Here is a 15,017-nt window from a genome sequence, read left to right as displayed (position 1 = left end):
ACTAAAATATTAATAGAAAATTTCTGGAGAAATAGATAACAATGTCTGTAGCTATAGATAACATTTCCTTTTTTTTTTGCACTAAATGTTATAACACTCTCTTAAATGCTAGTACAAATAAGCTATTCTACATAAAATGTTTATCATCTAAAAAAAAGTCTTATTTCGAGTAACTGGTAACAAAAATATTGCTTCAAAATTTCTGTATTTATAGATGAAAACATCTGTAACAATTCTTTTTTACTGTAGTAAGTATTTATAACGGCATCACAAATGCCAGACTAAATAGACTATTTTTTCTAAACATCAGTAAATTCAACAATCATTGAAAACGTATAAGACTTTAAATAAAACTGTTCATGAGTCATACTCTACCAACATTAAAAATTCTTTTTACTGATTATAAATTAAAAACAAAAGCATGTGAAGGACAAGGACCTACTCTTTGCTATCAGCTGTGCAACCAAGCACATACCACAACCTGTGAGATGCTCTTGGTAGCAAAAGGGAGGTGTCTCGATGTGATTCACAGTTCTACACACACTTTGAATTTGACACACAGCCTCCACACCATCAAGATGTCGAACAGTTCCATCTCATTCCTGTTCAGTCTTAATGGGAAAATAAAAAAATGGAATGGTGAAGACACCTACCACAACCAAAGCGTTCAGATACGCTTTTAGCTAGACACTTCCATGAACAGTACAGAACATAAGACGATACCTCCTTAAAAACTCTTTGGTTACTGATATCACAAACAAATGGTTGTCTTTAAGTTATAATATCGTAATAGACTAGCAACAAATACTGTAGTTGCAACAAAAATGCAAACTTAATTGAATTCAAAAGCTGAATCATTCAAAATTTATGTAAATAAATGTCACACATAGATGGCTTACATTTTTTTCCATTTATAGATTGGCCTCACACGAGTGATCTGTCAGGTTTTCCCGACATTCTCAGGTGAACTGACCAGTCATCCAACACCAGTAAATATGGACAATGTACCAAAATACATTAGAAACTGATGCTTCCCCATAATTTTAGAATGTATGGAAAAATATGTGTCAGTTGAGAGCTTGAGAATAACTTCAACAGAAAATAATGGGCATTATGTTAGATACAGCTGGGTTTAATATTGAAAAATGCATATCAGTCATATCATAAGAAGTACTAGCCTGTGTCTTAAATAATGTTATCTGGTGTTACAGTTTAATGGACAGAGTGTAGAAATAAACAAGAGGACCAGTGCTTCAGACAGTATTAAATATCTTACAACAATTCAGTACAATTTATTGGTGATAGGTAAACCGGTCATTGATATCTTCCAAAGCTGGAATAAAACAATGGGACGCAATAAATTTATAATCTTGTTTCAGATTATTGTTTGGCTTGTGCTGTCTGCATCCATTGTGTTTTTCACAAATTTTAGGAATGTGCCTTGCAGGAAGCAAATCATGTATAAAAAGTTAGATAGTGTCGTTTTTTACAAATGGTATTAAGTGCTTGTCTTATGTTCTTTTATTTATTTATTTTTTCTCCACCAATGCCTGTTTCGACTCCTACTTACGATGAACTGTTGACATTACAATCACTTTCCTGTCATCCCACTATATACAGAGCCTGTTGCCAGATGACGTGTGCTGTCCTCTACAGCCTGGCAAGATACGAGGAAGTGGTGTCCTAGCAGTTGGACCTCGTAAGAGAAATGTAGCTCCACTTGGATGTAATCAGAATGTGACTGGTACTTGTATCTACTAAAATGTAATGGTAAAGTCAGTTACTCAAGCCTGCGAACAGTTGTTAGCCTGACTGTGAGCTTTCCTTCACTGCACTTCTAGGAATGGGTGGGTAATGACCTGTGCACCCTGGCGGGTTTTTACACCATGAAATACCCCATTATTCTCTTAACAGCAGAATGAGTGGATCTGTGGCCATACAAGAGGGGCTGAAATGAGGAAAAATCCTTCTCTCTCCCTCTATCTGGGATCAAACCTGTGAACTCCAGATTGGAGTCTGCTGTACCCACTCTACAAGCATGGCCACTCTCATTTCTGTCAATGAAATGTATGCAACTCATTATTTTTCCTCTTTTTCTACTCCTATACACTAACTTTCTTATTTAATGTATCCACATCATCATGTGCCTGTGAACTACTGCACCTTCCCCCCCAATGCTGTATTGTAAACAATGTCCTTTTTTAAAAAAATAAATAAATAAATAAAACTTCTAAAAAGAAGCATTACCCTAACGGATGTAACTATGAAATCTGCTGAATCAGAGATTCCATTTGCAAATATAGACATACAAAAAGATAAAAATCGGAATGCACTTCACCTACAACACCTTGACCTCTACCAACTTTCACATTCAGTATTGTTGACAATGCAACTGAAACCATTTGGAGCATGTGCCCTTAGGTATGATTTTACTCTTTTTTTTTATCACTGTGCTGACAGTTACATGACAGGTTTATATAGATTATACAATTACTATTTGTGTCCTCCTTTCATCTATTCACACTGTCTGCAATGACCACTGGTCAGTTGGAACCTGTCACAGCATTGTGAAATACTCGTATGGTTATGTCATCAGAACGTGCCAGCACAGACACAATTATGTAAATTATCCTACTAAATAATATTTTTTATGGCTTAGCTTAATTAAATATTGATGAAATATTGGGGAGGGGCATATTTACTGGAGTTTTATGACTGTAAGGCACAATGAACCATTTGACCCTTTGCAGTTTCAAATCTGCTTCTGTGGCAATATTAATAGTTCTGGGCAGAATACAGATAAGGGACAGAATGTAGGTAGCCACTCGCTGTCTAGGTGAGGCACTGAGCTGTTGAGAGGCACATAACCCAGGCTGAAATTGTTGCCGAGATTTAATATAATGTCCTCCTTTGGAGCTAACTAACAACAAAATACATGCCCACAGCTAGCTTGTAAGTGCTGGGGTAATGTAGCCATGTGCCTGTACGTGTTTTTCTATGAGCTAGTTCTGAAGAAGAAAATTGTCTGCTCAGCAATGATTTCGTTATAGGCTATGTGCCTATGTATAGTGCCATGCTTCAACTATGCAGTGAGTCCATTATTTCTCCATTATTAATGTAGCTACTGTTATTAACATTTTGCTGTTCATCATTAAATGAATGATTCAACAAAAGCAGTTTAGCTATGTAAATCTTTCACAATGTTACAAATGGTCACTGTGGCTCTTGGGCCTTTTATCATATGGCATTTTTGAAAATGTCAAGCCAGTTGCTTGTCAAAATATTGGAAAGTTTCATTGACAGCATCTGATGAAATTCATGAGAGTTTTTGGCAATAAAAATGCTATACCTGATTATAATATTAAATTAAAGGATTTTGTATCTTTTTAACTGATGAAGAAAGTTTGGTAGATAAACTTCTGTATTGGCATTTCTCTCATAAATGCTGGAGTTATTTGTGTTTTAAGTATATCATAAAGTAGATGCCCCTTTTCTGCTACAAATACCTTTTTTTTTTTTTTTTTTTTTTAGAAGTATTCAGATTGTCATCTCCAAACAATATTAATACATTCTCTAATAAAAAGGAGATTGTGGGGGGAAAAACACAGAAACTGTGAACATGCAACTTGTGTACAAAAGATATAAGGACAACTAACAAAAATATAACATTATTACAAAATGACATAAATGCATAAATGCTTTTTTTAAAAAAGAAATCTCTTGATTGAAGTGGCAAAGTAAGGAATGTATCAAAAGGGACAACTCACTCAGGAAAACTAAAAAATTATGACACAGTATTGGTGGCCAGTTCTTATGTTCAGGAAGTAAAATATCAGTACTGCCAACAGCCAAATATAAAAATTCATAACAGCTTCTGCAATTAAATTTCATTTTTCAGCAGGAGAGAAGGTGAAAGTGTCTCATCTGAGTGTCCTGCCCTTCCTTTGTAACCTGTGATGAAAACCTATACCTCCCTGAGGAAGGAAATTTACTTCCAAAAGCTAGGATAGTGTTGTATATTATTGGCAGTACTGATATTTTGCGTACTGACCTTAAGCACTGGGAAGCAATTCTGTCTCATGAAAACAAGGAATGTCATGGTCACAAAGAGTGTCACTCCAATTCTCTGATACTGCACACTGCACAGTTATGCCTTATGAGGTAAATAATATGAAATGGACTTGAATATTGTAGAAGCAGGTCTGTAGAGACGTCTTCTAGCTTTCTCGATTATTGGAGTTTGGTAATGGCTTCCACAGAGGATCATCTTTCATGGTGGCCACCAAGGCTGCGTTTAGAGATGTAGTACAACCTCGCCCATCCTCTGCAGTTCCAACTGGTTCTTCTCCTTTAGCCCGAAATGCTGGTCCCATGCGTAGACCGGTCTCGCTGCAGCCCTGCATACCACGTGTCGGATTACGTGATGGCTGTGGAGTGATGTCAAATCCCATTCCGGATCCCGAATAGTCGCTCTGTGTCACTGTTTGTTGGGTAAGAGACTGCCAGGGGTGTTCCCCAGTTGCAGCTGTGATGGACTGTCCATGTGCTGCCTGTGGTGGCAGCATTCCCAACCCCCAATGGAAGGGAGCTGCATGCTGATGTGGAGAGCTAAATTCCTGTGGACTGAATGACGATTTTTGTTTTGGCTGCAGTTGGGCAGTAGGGACAAATGGTGTTGATGTGGGGTGCTGGAAGTTCCACCGCTGTGGTTCGGGTCTAGAGATTCCGGCCACATTCACAAGTGATCTGCTAGCTGGTCTGTCAGGGTTGCCCTGTTGCTGCCTGTTGCGCATCACAGCCACACTATTCTGCGAGATGGTCATGTCTGGGAACTTCAGCTGTGGTGTCGCTCTGCCAGTGTGCTCCTGCCTTCTGTTGGAACCAAATTTGTTGAGTTGCTGCTGAGGAATGAAGGGACTAGTCCTGTCGGAAGGTGCTACTGGTGGAGTCCAGCTTCCATCTGTGGATTGACTGCCGTATTTGTAGCTCCAACCATTGAGGCCACCAGTGGTGAACTGTTGCAACCCATTGGCATTCCTGCCATCTGCCATAGCAGTCATTTCATGGGGTCTCGCCAAAAGCGCTGGCATGGTGCGCTGAAAGTCACTGCCACTGTCTCTACCAAGGGTGTATCGTTCTACAGGAAATCTGGTGACGCTCGAGCAATCCTGCATACTGGCCAGCGTCTGGGTTTTTGATGGTTGTTGCACTACAGAACTTTGTGCATCTATAGTTGGAGACCACCATCCACTGGCGGAGTTCTGATGTATATGATGTTGGGCAGTTGCCTGTGTGGGCTTCATAGCTCTAGCTGCACTCTGAGATGATGGTCTGGAAACAGGGAAGGGAGGGCTCCACAGGCCAGGTAGATTACTGTTGCACTGTCCAGGGATACCACCAAAGCCTTGAGTTGGTGTGTTTTGCAACCCTCGCACATAGGTGACAGGGTTGCTATGCATCTCGAAAGGTGAAGACCACGACTGTTTGGATTCACCAGGTGTGTGCTGGTGCTGGAGTGTGGCCTCGGGACAGCTCTCCAGTGGCAACACGTGGCTGAATGTGGGTTGGGGTGTCTGGTTGGCTCTGTGGTAGCTCTGGAGATAGCTACACGCCGATGATGGAACTTTATAATTATAACCGCCAGACCTGTGGCTGGCATGCCGGCACACGCATATTGGTACCCGGTCAGAAATCCACCAGCGGCGCCCTCCGGACTCTGCCTGCTCGGCTGCAAAGTGCTTCCTGATGGCGTCCAGCCTCCCAAACCGAGCACCGCAGGGACACTGGAATGAGCGGGCACCGAGAACATGTGGCCAGCTGCAGCACGACTCACTGCCCTCTCCCTTGAAGAACACGACATCTCGGTGTGCCCGTGCCTTGTGCTGCTCCAGACCTCGGTAGTTTTTGCATATCTTCCCACAGGGACACTCGCAGGGGTGGAGGTCATCTCTGTTCGATGGACCTCTCCTTCCACCTCTTCCCCTCCCCCCACTGCCTGACTCCCTCACCATCTGACCATCAGTTGGAATGCCTCCATAGCACCTTTCTGTCTGCTTGTTACCCCCTGTGTCTGTGGGATTTTTAGGAGTGCTATCTCCAATGTCGCAGTCTATGATGTCTGGGAGATTTGGCAGAGTGCTCTGACCTCCTGGGGTGATTGTGTTCTGACAGGGAGCTTCCTGCATCGAGTGTGACATTTTACCAACTTCACTTCTCGCAATGGTCATAATATCTGTAGCAGCTGGTTGAGGCACATTTGTGTAGGTAGTATTTTTATTGTTTGATGAAGCATTATGCAGAGTTCCCTGTAAAGTTACTTCTTGGAATGGCTGATCATTTCCAGTATTGTTTTGTTGAGAGACTTGGCCAGTTTCAAAGACTGGCCAAGGACCTGAGGGAACACCCTGAGCTGATGCAGCTCCTTTCCATGGTGTGTCTTGTGGAGCAGTGTATGAGGGATTTGCCACAGGAATGTTCAAGGGGCTTCCTCCATTTGAAGCTGTGTGGGGCTGCTGAGAATATGAGTGGAGATCTCCTGCTGGTCCCTCTGGTGTCCTGTTGCTAAGAAGTCCCTGTGGTGTAGTTTCCTTCTTGTAGGCATATTGATCAGCAGCAGCTGTAACCATTACAGTCCCCTTTTGGTTTGATTCAGCATTAGATTTTTGCTCAAGTTGGTTTTTTTCGTGGAAGCTGACAATGTTAGGTTGCTCTTTCTGCTCACTCTTTATAGTGGGAACAGAAGAAGGCCTTCCTTGGAGTGATGAATTGGTAGCTTTCGGTCTGTGCTCATATAATATGTACGGTTCTTCATCCTTGTGGCTGGAGCATTCAGCTAGTGTGGAACTGGGTTTGCTGTCAATGTCTTTTTGAGCAGTTTCAGCACCAGTTGATGAACTGGCATTTACAGAATTACTGTAATGTTCGATAGATACTGAGTGTGATTTTGAGGTTTCGTTGCTAGTTTGTTTGATCTTTGTTAATTCCATTTTTACTCCAGCAGGGAGTGAACACGGTCGGTCGGGCCTCTCCGTTTCCACCAAGGACTTGGCGAGAGTCGAGAATGGCGGCAGCTTCTCTTCTGAGACTTGCTGGGATTCCCTGTCCTCGTCCTGAGGTCTTGGAGCTGACCGTTCTTCATCAGTTTGTGATACAGCTTTCACTTTAGTTCCCCGTTCACTTTGTGGGCTTCGGATACACTCGAAAGCAACTAGAGGGGAGAGTGGGCTGACTACACTACAGTTCACATACACCGGCAACGGCGACACCGGAGCGGTTGTGGTCCCGTAGTGGAACGGGGTCATGGCAACCAGCCAGCTGTCTCCGGTGGTGAGTACACCAACGCCAGGTTTCATGTTTCCCGCATCTGTGCCAATCTTCAGTCTAGTGTCTGATCCCAAAGCAACTCCCTGAGCAGGTGCGGCACAACCTTTTTCGTTTTCCACTGTTCCTTTTGGGGGATTGCTTCCTGCACTTCCAGATACTGTTACTGGCAAGCTGCTCTGGGGATTGCCTCGATTCAGTGTGCTGCCCCCATCAGTGAGGGAACTTCGGCTCAGCTCTTCACCCCGCAGATCTGTTCGGCTGTTCCTGCGTGACAGGCCTTCCTCTGTCTCCACAGCAGCTGGAGATGAGTCTATCTCTTGGGTTTTCATTAAGTGTTCCGCAAAACTGCTGCAGGATGACGACTCGTACTCAGACAGATCTTTAGCCACGGTAATGGTCCTCGGTGTCGGGGCATGTGGGATTGTCAGTGTAGCGGGCGCGAGAAAGAAACCGACCAACTCTTGTCCCTGAGTCGTCGCTTCTGCTGTTTTATCACCACCTCTGGAATTCCACATTTGCTGATCTGTTTGCGTCGCCTGTTCTTGAGCAGGAGACTTAGGAGGTTTTGGAATTGTTTCGAGCATTTTCTTCATTATTTCTATGCTGGGCAGCGTCGCTTCCTCAGGTTCCTTTTCTTTGTCTGTTTCCCTCTTCTCTTTCGAGCCACTTGGCTTGCAACCTGCAGGCAAAGTAGCATCTTTTCCAATGCTCTCTTGTAATTTTGAAGGGTTTTCTTCTTTGAGGGTCACATTTGATTTTTCAGCTTTCACTTCACAGATTTCTTCATCTGATCCATTCTTATCCACAATGTTTCTACCCAATGGCTGAGACTGAAAAGTTTCATCTCGTTGACTTTGTGTGACCGAAAAAGCTTGTGACACATTTGAACCTTCCAACATGGGGTCTTCTGTGGTCGAGTCAGCTGTTTGAAGATGGGCACCTTGCTCTGCTCGATCAGAATGGAGCCTTCCATTGGTAACTGATTCTGCAGGAGATGGTACAGTTTCATTGTTACCATTGTGACTCTCTCTCAAGGTATTGCTGGTGATACTTTTCTCAGATGAAGATGACAGCCTTCTGCAGGCTCCCTGTTCAGCAGTGTTGCAAGTCTCTGGTGAATGGTATCTGTTCTCACATACTTCGCTTCTCGTGGAACTCTCATTAAAGACGGCAGTGATACTAGTGGTTGAAGATACCAGACCATTAGAGTTGAGCCTTTCGGAGGATCTGTCCCCGTACTCGGATCGGCGGTCAGGAGACCAGACTTCAGTCGGGTCATCACAGGTCTCTGTCTCGCTGCCGTCACTCGCTTCATCATCTGCAGAAGCTGCTACTGTGAGCACACTATCGAGGGCAGTAAGGTCTTCACTTTCAGAAAACTGGCTTGGTGATTCGGCCATATTGTTAGCTGCCTCGGTCTCAGTTTTGTCTTCACATGTGGGCTGCTCATCAGCCTCGACATTGGTGCTATCACAGATCTTTCCAGCTTTGATTTTAAGTGAGGGTATATTGGGCCCATTCTCCAGATCACTGGTAACACCATTAGAAGAGGTTGTAGCCATTTCAAAATTCAACACTTCTCCAGTTCCATGTGGTACTGCATGACTCTCCCCCATGCCTTTTCTCAAGTCCAGTGCAGTATCTTGAGTGGAGGCTTTTGACATCACCTCGTCGTCTTTGCCAGAGTGTCCAGTGTCACAAGAGGTACTTTGAAGGCGTCCGTCTACTTGTGTGTCTGAAGACTGGGGAGAGTTTCCTTGCTGAGGACTTGTGGCTGATTTATCGCTGAATTCGCCATTGTTTTCTTCTACAGGTGATGCTGTCACCATATCGTTGAGGTTGGAGGGCTCATTGTTACCTGGTACATCAGCAGATGTGTCTGTAGAAAGATTAAGTGGCGCATTGTCTGTGTTTCTTTTGAGCAATGTGCCTGCATCATCTTTTCCAACTCTCGGAGGTGATGGTTTCTGACAGCTGTAACTGTAATTAGTATTTGTGGCTAAGTTATTTTGATCTTCACTTTCCAAACTATGCATCTGACATGAGGTATTTACGGGCGACTGCCGCTCACCACTGTCTATATAAAGATTTTCTGATGACGACCCACCTTCACCTTCAGAATCGTCACTGTCAGTATTCTGGCAGGAGGTGTGACGATGTAGTGGTTGTAACTTTGCACTGTGATGAAAATACTTGCACAATCCAACAGCCCCAGCAGTGTACAGAGTTTCACAATGCAGTGTAGCAGCTTCCTGATGATTGGCTCCACTTGTGTATGTTGCAGGCTTGCCTTGACTCCCACTGGGGATCATCGACATCCTCACCATCTCAGTAACAGGTAAACAGTTTCTCTGGACCAGGTGCCTATCGCTCTGATTTGGCTCATTCGCATTTTTTACATTGAGACTTGCATGTCGCATGCACGACTTCATTTGTCCTCCACTGATGGATTTGTCGTTAACATCTGCAATGGTCGAGACTGATGGACGATTAGAATGATTGAGCAGTGTTTGCCACCTCTTCGTGCTTTCCTTTTTCTTGAGATGGGTATTTATGGCAGTCTCACCTCTCTCCTCTTGCTCATACTGGTACAGCTGCTTCTTTGCAGAGCTGGGAAGGACTGAAGTCTGCACACCAGAGTCGGCAGATATACAATTTCCATCTGGAGCAGGACTGCCATACTGCGCATCATCGCCGTCGCCAGTGGCGTCAGGCACGCTGCAGCCTTCACGTTGGGTCTTTCGAGTTTCACCATCCTGGGAGTCCTCCAGTCCAGACTTGTTAGAGCACTCACAGTACGATTCCACGGCCGACTTGGCGCTCCTGGACGGCTGTACTCTCCTCTCGCCATCCTGCTGGAAGGCGTGGTGTGCGCCTCCCCACTCTGAATTTTCCCTGCTAGGCCCGCCTGCCACCTTCAGGATCTTTCTGGGCCTCAGACTCTTCCTCCGGGGTGAACGAGTTGGCGAGTCCAATGGTCCTTCAACTTTGGGCACGCCTTCTTCTGTGCCAAAGGCGATGTGCTTTTCGTTCTTTGCTGCGGCCTCCATGTCTGGTGAGATCTTTGTAGGGGTGGGCAGCTGGAACTGGTACTTGGGCACCACAGCAGGTGGCCGAAGGAGGCCTCCCTGGTCCAGCTTCTGCACTGCTTCCTGCTCTGGCTGCTTGTCTCGAGGTGTCGCGTGTCGAACGTGCCCAGGTGATGGCACGAGGAAGCCGGCCGGGGTTCGCTGCAGCATCAGTGGCTCTGTGGTCCCAGGCCCGTTTTTTCGCATGCCGGCACACCGTTTGCTACAAGAGGGAAGAAACATACCACAGTAATTACTCTTCAGGTTTCAATATCATTTTTAAGCAGATTCAGTATATTATGAGAAATGCACGAAAATTAATAATGTGATAATACGATGCCACACCGAAAAGTAGTGCTTCCGAATTTTTTAAGGAAAACAAACTTTGTTAATATTCTACATCTTTGTTCTTTGTGTCTGCACATTTATTTGTCAACATAATCATCTTGACGATGAACTCATTTCTGCCAACGACAGACTGGTTTTTTGATACTGCCACTGTAGAATGTTTGGCATTGTTGATGGAGATACACTCTTACCTTTGCTTGCACCATCATTCTCAAACGAAAGTCCTCGAAAGTCTGCTCTAAGTTCTGGTAACAGATGAAATTCGTATGGGGTCAAGTTGGGACTGTATGGAGTATGACCAATGACAGTGAACCCCAGGCGTCGGATTGTTGCGCATGTCACAGCATTCGTGTGTGGCCTGGCATTGTCATGCTGAAGAAGAAGGTTCTCGATGTGTGGACAATGTTTTCTGTGGTTATAAACTGACTACAACACGCTGTTTGTCACGCACAGAAATACATTGACAGGGAAAAAATCGTAACATCAAAAAATAATTAATGTAGAGTTATGAAATTTCAGGGCAACGGCTTTGCCAGTGGATACACCGGTTCCCGCTAGATCAGCAAAGTTAAGCGCTGTCGGGCATGTCCGGCACCTGGATGGGTGACCATCCAGGCTGTCATGCGCTGTTGCCATATTTCGGGGTGCACTCAGCCTCATGATGCCAATTGAGGAGCTACTTGACTGAATAGTAGCGGCTGCGGTCAAAGAAAACTATCATAACGACCGGGAGAGTGGTGTGCTGACCACACGCCCCTCCTATCCGCATCCTCAGCTGAGGATGACACGGCGGTCGGATGGTCTCGATAGGCCACTTGTGGCCTGAAGACAGTGCTTTTTGCTTATGAAATTTCGGGAATACATTTGTCAAGGTAACAAAATAAGTGATTAACATTGCAAGATCAAAGGTGATTCAGCATTAGATAAGCCAATGCAAATGTGAAATGCTGGTACATTGATAACCAATGTAACCGCCAGAATGTTTGAATGCAAGCAAGCATTGTGTTGTACAGGTGCCCATTGTGTTGTACAGGCGCCAGATGTCAGTTTGTGGGATGGAGTTATGTGCCTGTTGCACTCGATCGGCTGGTACAGAGACGGTTAATGCTGTTTGTGGATGACGCTGGAATCTTCGTCTGATGAGCGCTATATGTGGTCGATCGGAGACAGATCTGCTGATCAGGCAGGTCAAGACAACATGTCGCCACTTTGTAGAGTACGTTGGGTTACAACAGCAGTAAGTGAGCGGGCGTTACACTGTTGGAAAACCCCCCCTGGACTGCTGTTCAAAGATGACCGCTCAACAGGTCGAATCAGCAGAGTGACGTAAAATATGCAGTCAGGGTGTGTAGGATCACCACGAGAGTGCTTCTGCTGTCATGCGAAATTGCACCTCAGACCACGACTCCAGGTGCAGGTAACGTGTATCTACACTACTCGCCATTAAAATTGCTACACCACGAAGATGACGTGCTACAGACGCGAAATTTAACCGACAGGAAGAAGATGCTATGATATGCAAATGATTAGCTTTTCAGAGCATTCACACAAGGTTAGCGCCGGTGGCGACACCTACAACGTGCTGACATGAGGAAAGTTTCCAACCGATTTCTCATACAAAAACAGCAGTTGACCGGCGTTTCCTGGTCAAACGTTGTTGTGATGCCTCGTGTGAGGAGGAGAAATGCGTACCATCACGTTTCCGATTTTGATAAAGGTTGGATTGTAGCCTATCGCGATTGCGGTATATCGTATCCCGACATTGCTGCTCGCGTCAGTCGAAATCCAATGACTGTTAGCAGAATATGGAATCGGTGGGTTCAGGAGGGTGATACGGAACGCTGTGCTGGATCCCAACGGCCTCGTATCACTAGTAGTCGAGATGGCAGGCTTCTTATCCGCATGGCTGTAACACATCATGCCTCGATCCCTGAGGCAACACATGGGGACGTTTGGAAGACAAGAACCATCTGCATGAACAGTTCGACGACGTCTGCAGCAGCATGGACTAACAGCTCGGAGACCACGGCTGCGGTTACCCTTGACGCCGCATCACGGACAGTAGCACCTGCGATGGTGCACTCAACGACAAACCTGGGTGCACGAATGGCAAAACATTTTTTCGGATGAATGCAGGTTCTGTTTACAGCATCTAGACGGTCGCATCCGTGTTTGGCGACATCGTGGTGAACGCACATTGGAAGCGTGTATTCATCACTATACTGGCGTATCGCCCGGCGTGATGGTATGGGGTGCCATTGGTTACACGTCTTGGTCACCTCTTGTTCGCATTGACGGCACTTTGAACAGTGGACGTTACATTTCAAATGTGTTACGACCCATGGCTCTACCCTTCATTCGATCCCTGCGAAACCCTATATTTCAGCAGGATAATGCACGACCGCATGTTGCAGGTCCTGTACGGGCCTTTCTGGATACAGAAAATGTTCGACTGCTGCCCTGGCCAGCACTTTCTCCAGATCTCTCACCAATTGAAAACGTCTGCTCAGTGGTGGCCGAGCAACTGGCTCATCACAATACAGCAGTCACCTGTCTTGATGAACTGTGGTATCGTGTTGAAGCTGCATGGGCAGCTGTACCTGTACACGTCATCCAAGCTCTGTTTGACTCAATGCTCAGGCGTATCAAGGCCCTTTTTATGGCCAGAAGTGGTTGTTCTGGGTACTGATTTCTCAGGATCTATGCACCCAAATTGCGTGAAGATGTAGTAACATGTCAGTTCTACTATAATATATTTGTCCAATGAATACCCGCTTTTCATCTGCATTTCTTCTTGGTTAAGCAATTTTAATGGCCAGTAGTGTAGAACGTAGACAGGCTGGTTGCAGCCCCTCAACTAGACTCCTCCTGACCAACATGCGGCCATCACTGGCTGTGGACCAATCGAGGTGGCGCAGTGGCTAGCACACTGGACTCGCATTCGGGAGGATGACGGCTCAATCCCGCGTCCGACCATCCTGATTCAGGTTTTTCGTGATTTCCCTAAATCGCTCCAGATAAATGTCAGGATGGTTCCCTTGAAAGGGTACAGCCGACTTCCTTCCCTCATCTGATGAGACCGATAACTTCGCTGTCTGGTCTCCTCCTCCAAACAACCCAACCCTACCAACTGGCACTGGGGTGGAGTTGATGTCCCAGCTGGTCCCAAACATGTCCTAGCGGAGTCAGGTCTGGGGATCAAGCTGGTTCCAGGTAAATGCCAGGATGGTTCCTTTGAAAGGGCACAGCCGACTTCCTTCCCTAATCTCAAAAGAAAACGAGACAGAATAAAAAAAGGTGTTCATAACGTCCGGGAACACTTTCGATTATTTATTGCACAAGAACTAAACATTGTACAGATGTCATATATATTGCATTTTGAAGAGAAACTCTGAAAGTTTTTTACAAATATTCAATATGCAAACCACGAGTGGCCTGGCAGATGTCAATACGGTAATCAAATTCTTGCCATACCCATCCCAGCATGGCATCGTCGACTGTGGTAATCGCTTCCCATATTCTCTCCCGGAGCTCTGCTACATCATGTGCTATAGGTGGTACACACACCAGATCTTTAACGTGTCCCCACAGAAAAAAGTGACACACGGAGTGAGATCTGGTGATCGGGGAGGCCATTTCATGAAACAGCTCTCCTCTCCTGTAGCAGGGCCGATCCATCGATGCGGCAGCTCCGTGTTCAGCTACCCACGAACTTCACGATGAAAATGGGGTGGAGCTCTATCCTGCTGAAAGATAAACGGAGAGTCTGACTGCAGCTGAGGCATCAGCCATTGCTGCAACGTGTCCGAGTAGGAATATCCGGCGACAGTGCTCTCGGCGAAGAAGAATGGCCCGCACAGTTTTCGACGGGACAAGGCACAAAAAACATTTACCTTTGGGGAAGCATGCTCAAATTCAATGCATTCGTGTGGATGCTTTGTACCCCAGATTCGACAATTATGCCTGCTCACTTTCCCATTAGTGTGAAAAGTGGCTTTGTCGCCAAAAATTAAGCGATCAACAATATCATCCCCATCCTCATTCAATTGTTGCAACTGCGAACAAAACTCAAAATGCTTCTCTTTGTCGTCGTCATTGAGCTTCTGCACTAGCTCCAACTTGAATGGTTTCATAGACAGCTTCTGTCGTAGGACTTTCCACTCTCTCGTTGGAGCCATTTCGATTTCACAGGATGCATGACGCACCCATTTCTTTGGACTCCTTAGGAATGTCTCTCGTATGTGCTCCACATTCACTTCACTCACATTGGTACGTCCC

This window comes from Schistocerca serialis, chromosome 12 (genome assembly GCF_023864345.2).
Source record: "Schistocerca serialis cubense isolate TAMUIC-IGC-003099 chromosome 12, iqSchSeri2.2, whole genome shotgun sequence".
Lineage (NCBI taxonomy): Eukaryota > Metazoa > Arthropoda > Insecta > Orthoptera > Acrididae > Schistocerca > Schistocerca serialis.
The sequence above is the reverse complement of the archived record's forward strand: the minus strand, read 5'-3'. Positions refer to the sequence as shown.